We start from the raw sequence: 9121 nt of genomic DNA on the forward strand, positions 1-9121 counted from the left end.
GCGACCACGACATAGCGATGACAAGTCTGTAGATGGAAATAGTGGAGATGAAACTCTTTGCAAAGTAATATAACACACACACACACCCACACCAACACACACCGGCACACACACACACAAACACACACACACACACACACACACACACGCAAGCACGCACATAATACACACACACACACACACACACACACACACACACGCAAGCACGCACATACACACACACACACACACACACACACACACACACACACACACACACACACACACACACACTATCTTATTTATAATTTCAACATAATAATCTGTATGTCTTCGTATTTCTTCGTACTAACCAACAAGCACATTTTGATTTCCGTCCTGACTTGAGGACATTTGCAAGGTTACCTTATCAAAAACATATTTTATCCCAGCGAAGCTATACTGTAATCGACTTGAGAAATGTTCATGCAGATAATACATGATAAAGAAGAATTCTTAGTGACCTAACTGAGGCTTCAGTTGAGGATGGAAGTTCACAAAAACTTGGAAACATGCTAACTAAAATACGGTGGGTGCCGACCAATTCTTCAATTTTTGATTTATCGCCACCCAGGCCCGCTTTGTTCGGGTAGAATTTCCGAGACTACGGCAATAATAATTATGCTCGCACAAGCATACGACGTCAAGATGTTTTGACGTCAATGCAGCGTGAAATCATCCCCTCTCTTGCGACTTTCTCTCGCGCGCGTGGCTTGTATGTGTCTGCATGAATGTTTGTGTGTGTGTGTGTGTGTGTGTGTGTGTGTGTGTGTGTGTGTGTGTGAGAGTGTGTGAGTGAGTGAGTGAGTGAGTGAGTGAGTGAGTGTGTGTGTGTGTGTGTGTGTGTGTGTGTGTGTGTGTGTGTGTGTGTGTGTGTGTGTGTGTGTGTTTGTGTGTCCCTCGCTGGGGGTATGCAATGCCTTGGCTGGTTGACTGTGCCAAAGGCATTGCACTTCTACTTATTTTTTTTTTAGAATAAACCCAAAACAGACAAAGAATCAACGAACTTTCTCCTGTTATTTTCATCCCATTTATGTTTTGAATCAACAAAAAATAACAAAGAAAGAGTAAAATGGACAGCAAAAAAGCCCGTGTTACACTACCTGCGGACATGTTGGTGTAGTGAAAGACGTTGTCCTCCGTGCCCTTGGCCAGCATAGTGAAGGCCATGTACAGGTGGCGCACCAAGGAATCCCCGATGAAATACACGCTGGCGTTGCCTAGCAACGAACAGATCTCAGCCGCCGTCATCTTGCGCGGTTGACAAGCATCGTTCTGGGCTCGCCACGTGGCCAGATCAGCCTCGATCTGATTCCGAAGGTCAAAGCAGCGTGGGTAGGAACATTTTTGGAGTGAGGAGTTAACACACACAGTGCTGTTATAGCAACAAGGGGTGGGGCCACCAGGGTGACACAGCGCTCTGTACCAATTGTTGTACACGTTACCGCACCGTCTATCCGGCCTCTCGATTCCATATTGGACGCCTCGAGTCTTTAGCACCTGCACTAATCAAAACAACAAAACATTAATATTTCTATCAACACCACTGAGAAGGAAACAAAAAGAAACAACACATGTTTCGCCCGCTGTCTTTAACACCAGAGGAAACAAAACAGAAACACCACAGGTTGCGCCCGCTGTCTTCAACACCAGAGGAAACAAAACAGAAACACCACAGGTTTCGCCCGCTGTCTTCAACACCAGAGGAAACAAAACAGAAACACCACAGGTTGCGCCCGCTGTCTTTAACACCAGAGGAAACAAAACAGAAACACCATAGGTTTCGCCCGCTGTCTTTAACACCAGAGGAAACAAAACAGAAACACCACAGGTTGCGCCCGCTGTCTTCAACACCAGAGGAAACAAAACAGAAACACCACAGGTTGCGCCCGCTGTCTTCAACACCAGAGGAAACAAAACAGAAACACCACAGGTTTCGCCCGCTGTCTTTAACACCAGAGGAAACAAAACAGAAACACCACAGGTTGCGCCCGCTGTCTTTAACACCAGAGGAAACAAAACAGAAACACCACAGGTTGCGCCCGCTGTCTTTAACACCAGAGGAAACAAAACAGAAACACCACAGGTTTCGCCCGCTGTCTTTAACACCAGAGGAAACAAAACAGAAACACCACAGGTTTCGCCTGCTGTCTTTAAGATCAGAAGGAAACAAAACAGAAACACCATAGGTTTCGCCCGCTGACTTTAAGATCAGAAGGAAACAAAACAGAAACACCACAGGTTTCACCCGCTGTCTTTAACACCAGAGGAAACAATACAGAAACACCACAGGTTTTGCCCGCTGTCTTTAAGATCAGAAGGAAATAAACTAGAACGCCACCGGTTATGTGTTTTGTCTGCAACACCATATAAGGTGTTCAGTTTCGCTGTATCAACAAGGGCACAATTAATGTGCAATTTGCAGATTACAGTACATACGCACTATCAAAATGCAATTCACCAATTAATGTCCTCGGATAAAAAGATGCACGTACGCCTGGAGTGTTTTTTTCTTCTCCAGATTTTTATTTGTATTTTTATTTTTTTTATCGATGTACGATGATTGCCTCCATTGGGGTTATGTACAGTACTAGCCATTGAAAAACGAGTCGCCGTTGTTCCCCTTGTTCTACTCATTTTAGGTACCTCGCTTACTACTTGGTGTGTATTTTTTCGGATTCTTTTCTTCTGCTTTTGTTGTAGGGGGAAGGGTGGGGGAGGGGGCAGTTTGGTTCAAGGATTTTTATTCTTAGGTAAATCACTTGCTGGTAGGCAGAGCAGTATATTACCATTTTTCAAATGAAGTAATTTTTTCTTGATAGCATATTGGTTAACCCCTCATAAACACTGCTAAATTTCATATCAAAACTTCCCTTTACCAAGCTTTTTACATAGACTGGAAATCGAGACGAGGGTCGTGGTGTATGTGTGTGTGTGTGTTTGTATATGGGTGCGTCTCAGAATCTCGTCCTCTGTTTGTGACATTATCACCAAAAGTAAAATCTTCCCAGAAAACTTTGATAATACTATTTACACACTTCTCAGGGTGTACCTTTTCAGTTTAAACAAGAAAAAATATAACATTGCCTTTAGTTTGCCATATATTGAGCATTATTTGGACCATGTGTGCAAAATCACCCGTGTAACATGGAAAAAATAAAAGACAAAAAAACTGCATTTATAAGGCTGAAAACGACTTTTATTCAGTTATTATTGTTGAATCACAAGCCATTATAGAGTTCAATATGAAATGACTACATGCAAACAACAAAATAATACCCAATATTGACGGACTGTGTGATGATATCTTCTGCTATGGTCTGTTGAGACAGTGATATCAAAATCGAGACCGGAGGTCGAGATTTTGATATCACTGTCGAAACAGACCAATAGCAGAAGATATCATCACACAGTCAGTCAATGTTAGATATATTGCTAATTCTCTGGACATTTTGTATTTACTGTAAAGAAATTAAACAAATATTTGTCTCAGTTTTGGCTGTTCCAGATCCCTCCCTCTGATTATTATTTCTTTTTGTTCACTCTTTTCTTGTACTTTTTAGTTTTTCAAAATGTCTTTTCTTTCAAAAAGTCTTTAGTCACTTGCTCAACTAAATTCTGGGATAATTACATTTTCATATATATTTGTTTGTTGTTAAATGTAGGTGTTTTTGTTTTTGAAGTGGGGAAGCAATAAAGAGGTCGTCGATATCAAAACTGATATCGACGGAAATGTCGTCGATATCACTTTTGCACTGAGCTCAGTTTTGCCCAATTGACCAATGGAAATCCACGTAACATATGAAATAGCAATATTGTTTTTTTCAAAGTTCCATGCATTCGTCAAAATTTCAATACAAAAATGAAAATTAATTAATGATATCCTGATCAGAACATGTTGATACATGGCATTCATTCAGTCTTATTGACATTTAACCTTCACAATAGCATATATACAAAGATTTGTTGCTCTAAGACAAAATGTTAGAAAGTTATCCCAAAACAATGCAAAATGGTCACCGATGTAACATGGAAACATCACTTTTGTAACAAAGAAACGGTTATGCTTTTCCCCACAAACTTTACTAAATGAAGCTGATTTTGCAACCAGATTCTTCTTAGGTAAAATGCCAAACACTAAAACAGGAACAGAAAGAAAAAAAGCTGGACAAAATCAAGCAAACTTGGCCCCAAAAAAGAGAAACATTAATGAAAAGTTCATCACCCACGTAACTCGGAAACGAACAACCAGACATGTATTATAAGGTTTGACATGAAGAATGCAAATGTTCAAAAGTGGTTCATTCAATTGTTGAGACAATAAACCAAAGGCATTGGTTACATATAGAACAGTTGCCACTTGCAGTTAATTAATTTATTTTAAAAGAAATAATGCCCCCTGGCATTGAAGGTGGGGTCACGAATCATGGTTGCATCAGATGTAGGGACTAAGGAAATATCATCGATCCCTGGAAAGCAATAGTAGTTCCCCTCCGGTTTCCTTCGAAGGAACGTTACCACCAGTTCATCAGGTCGAATCTCTTGCACCTGAAACATGCAAGTACCTGCGATTTCAACTAAAGATTGATGCAATATGTGTACTAGTTTCACTAACATGAATTTGTTTAATGTCTATCAAGATTTTGATGCATCCACATTCACTGGCTAAAAACAAAATAAAGTAATTATTTTGTTCAGACTTACCATTCCATTGAACATACAACTTTTACAATTAAAGAAAACATTGACACTTACCGTTCCTTTAAATGGATTTCGGAAATTTAATTTTGATCATAATTTTTTATATTTTTAATTTTCAGAGCTTGTTTTTAATCCAAATATAACATATTTATATGTTTTTGGAATCAGGAAATGATGTAAAATAAGATGAACGTAAATGTGGATCGTTTTATATATAAAAAAAAAAATATTACAATTTTCAGATTTTTAATGGCCAAAGTCATTAATTAATTTTTAAGCCACCAAGCTGAAATGCAATACCGAAGCCCGGCCTTCGTCGAAGATTGCTTTACACAAATTTCAATCAATTTAATTGAAAAATGAGGGTGTGACAGTGCCGCCTCAACTTTTACAAAAAGCCGGATATGACGTCATCAAAAGTATTTGTCGAAAAAAAGAAAAAAACGTCCGGGGATATCATACCCAGGAACTCTCATGTCAAATTTCATAAAGATCGGTCAAGTAGTTTAGTCTGAATCGCTCTATACACACACACGCTCAGACAAACAGACACACACACACACATACACCACGACCCTCGTTTCGATTCCCCCTCTATGTTAAAACATTTAGTCAAGTTTTGACTACGTGAAATCGAAAGAAAAACTATTATTAACAAATGTGTAGCCTAATTTTTCACTTCATAGAATATCATAGCAGCAAAAACTCACCTTTTCTTAAGAACCTTGGGTGTTGATCACTGTCGTAACAAAATCACAGACTTCGGAAACATTCTCGAAATCTTTCTTCGCTGCTGGAAGCTGAACTATTTCTCTCTGTAACTGCGCATGCGTAGTCACCCGCACCTCTAAGTCACTACGCGCAAAATAGTTCTAATCTTTCTTCAAAACTCTGAACATTATTTGCAAAACCGTTCACCATCGTAACGGAATTTTGAAGAAGCATGTCATATTGCGCAACTTTCAACTTAGTTTGCAGATGCAATTTTGAGAAAATAATACTTAAATAACATTTAGCTTAGCGATTTTCTATGCCCTTTCATGTCAAGATCGTGTTGAAAATGAATATGCAAATTCTAAAGTTCAAATTTAGGACTTGTTGCTGTTGCACGCGTGCGGAAACATATGTTACGACAGTGATGGCAAACTTTCAAGCGATTAATTTCGTTTAAAAAAACAATTCTGTGGACAAAATAACATTTCAACTGTCAAGTACACTTAAACCAAACACACATAACAAAAATAGCAGTCCTTGGACATTCTAAACGATTCTTGTAGTGAGGTACAAAACTAGTTGATGGTTCATGTCACAGATCAGACCTTCATTTTTGACGCATTTAATCATTTCTTTCGCAAAACAACCTTCATAATAATCATGCAAAATACTCAGTTTTGTTTGTACTATTTCTTTATTCATTTTACTTCTCAAACATACCAATATCATGATTTAAAATTCAGTATGTTTCAATTGTGGGCTAATTTGATTATGGCACACACAAAAGGATCAGTTTCTGAGACGCACCCATATATCTATTCCGAGGAAACTACTGGACTGATATCTTCATGAAACTATATCAACATTCTTCAAGATAATATCCCAAGACCAGTTTTTCCTTTTTTTCGATAAATGTCTTTGCTGACGCCATAACCGGCTTTTAATGAAAGTTGAGGCGGCACTGTCACGCCCTCATGTTTTTATCAAATTGATTGACATTTTGGTCAAGCAATCTTCGACGAATCCCGGAATATGGGATTGTATTTCAGCTTTGAAGCTTAATATTCCATTAATGAGTTTGGTCATTACAAATCTGAACATTCTATTCTAATTACAATTAAAATTGTAGTAATCGAACCAAAAATGATTTCATCGTATTTTTTGTATCTTTCTGGTTAAAAAACCCATGTATATACGTGTTATATTTGGATTAAAAACAAGGTCAGAAAAATAAAAAGAATCAGGAAAAGCGGGGCCGGGGTCCTGGAAAAGTAGAGGCGACCAGGTGCGTCCACAGGTGGCGGATTGTGGGTGGCCTTCAGATATGGAGGTTAGCTGCGAGATAAGCCAGGCTTACCAGGACGAATAAGCAGGATGGGGCAGGGTAACAGGTGGCACTGTTATTCCCAAGAAATACCCCAGGTGTCCAATTACGGGAGCACCATGCGATCAAGAGCCACATTATAAGCTCTAGCCCTGGGGAAGGTCACCTCAGATAAACAAACCAGCCAGCTATGGCCAAATAGCCGGGTAGACTGGACTCGACAGCCCTGTAAAGCCACCAGTCTAGGAGAAGGACTACTCCGATATAAAAACATGCCGAAGTCGGATGAGCTGGGCCATGTATGGCGCATAACGGCACGCTCAAATGACAGACAGGAAAAGCGGGCTTTCCTGTGACGCGCTGTACGCTACCGCGCAATACTTGCTACACTTCCAGAGATCACGTTTTCCAGGCTTTCAGTCTGGGTCTTCGGCAACGCATTGCATACAAGCACACACAGACACGGACACACAGCCATACACAACAGACAAATGCAAGCTTTTGGGGCACCTTTTCATCAGTCTAAAATATTAAGACACGATGAAAAGTACCGATGTTTATGAGGTTAGATTAAATAATTTTCTTACCAAGGTGACTTTTAGTACGATTTTTATTTTTACCTAAGGTTTTTTGTTTTTTGTTTTCTCTTTTTTTTCTTCGTCTTTACACTTGTTCCCTTGTCCCGTTGTGCTCTCACACCGCCCCGTCCCTGCACTCGCTGCTCCAACCACCTCTGAATTTCGTTCCGCTGCCAGACTTGTCTATTTTACAGACGCTTTAGGGGGGGATGTCGGGTCGCTGCGGTAGGCTACCCTCGGAAGATGACACTGCACTTCTGCTGAGTCACTTCGACGGTGCTCTGTCCCGAGCTAACGGACGCAGCCCACTACCTACTATGCCCCCTACAAACGACATTGACTTTAAGTCGCGGAGTCAGACTGAGTGAGCGTCCCCTCCACAGAGCAGACCGCCACCACGTCCCTCCGTCGACCCCCCAGAACGTCACACGTTGAAGACTGACAGCAGAACTACTCTTCAGGGAAGGAAGGAACAGGAACACTGAGACTAAGGTCACCATGAGAGCTCCGGGCATGAAGGGCCACAAGAGCAAGGACAATTTATATTTTGGATGATTAATGAGATGAGGATGATTATAATGATGCTTTGGATTTCCAATTTGGTTTGACACTACGTGACAGGGCAGCACTCTACGCTTACTGTCATAATATATCCTGCCGTCAACCAGGCCCGAGAACCCTGGTTCTGGTCAGGTATACAGAACCTGAGCACCCTCAAAGTCGCATTCGTTAAGTGAATGATACTCGGCTGTGTGATCCCAGCCTTCCCATTGGAACCATAGCACTTCCACTCTGCGTAGGAGCCGACCGAAAAACCCACATGACCTGATGGGATTCGAACCCACGACCTCCCGACCCGCAGCCCGATGCGCTAACCACTGCGCCACGGGGGCCGGTTTTTTTTTTTTTTTTTTTACCTAAGGTTACTATTTACACAGCTATACACAAATCCTACTTGAAGCGATTGGTTTGTTTGTTTGTTTGTTTGCTTAACGCCCAGCCGACCACGCAGGGCCATATCAGGGCGGTGCTGCTTTGACATATAACGTGCGCCACACACAAGACAGAAGTCGCAGCACAGGCTTCATGTCTCACCCAGTCACATTATTCGGACACCAGACCAACCAGTCCTAGCACTAACCCCATAATGCCAGACGCCAGGTGGAGCAGCCACTAGATTGCCAACTTTAGTCTTAGGTATGACCCGGCCGGGGTAAGCGATTGGTCAACCGAAACAATTCCTATATGTCGGTAAAATGAGTTCATCAGATAATTTTCATATCTCTTCGCAGCAAGAATTGCCTTTTGGTGCTATTGTCTCACACACACACACACACACACACACACACACACACCAACACATACCCACACACACACACACACACACATACCCCCCACACACACACACACGCGCACACCCACACACACACACACACACACATACACACACACGCACACACACACACACGCACGCGCACACGCACGCACACACAAACACACACACACACACACCAAGGGCGGAACAATTAGTTTGTAAGGGAAGGGGGAGGGGGGGGGGGCGGGGGGTGTTCCCTTTAATTTAAAATTGTAAATCGAGGGCTCGCAGACTACTAGAAGGGTCAGGGGGCCTCCCCCCCCGCCCCCCCCCCCCCCCGCCCGAGAGGAAATCTGACGTGAAACTCAGATGGCACCAGACTTTGCTTCTTCGGACACACAAACGCACTCACGCACACACACACACACACACGCACACGCACACGCACACACACACACACACACACACACA

The 9121-nt window shown here is 41.8% G+C and overlaps 1 protein-coding gene across 1 annotated transcript in view; it reads right to left on the reverse strand.

The window, feature by feature from the left end:
• LOC138947140 (uncharacterized) overlaps positions 1-9121 on the reverse strand; it is a 42594-nt gene that overhangs the window by 15735 nt on the left and 17738 nt on the right. The window lies entirely within an intron of this gene.

This window comes from Littorina saxatilis, linkage group LG14 (genome assembly GCF_037325665.1).
Source record: "Littorina saxatilis isolate snail1 linkage group LG14, US_GU_Lsax_2.0, whole genome shotgun sequence".
NCBI lineage: Eukaryota > Metazoa > Mollusca > Gastropoda > Littorinimorpha > Littorinidae > Littorina > Littorina saxatilis.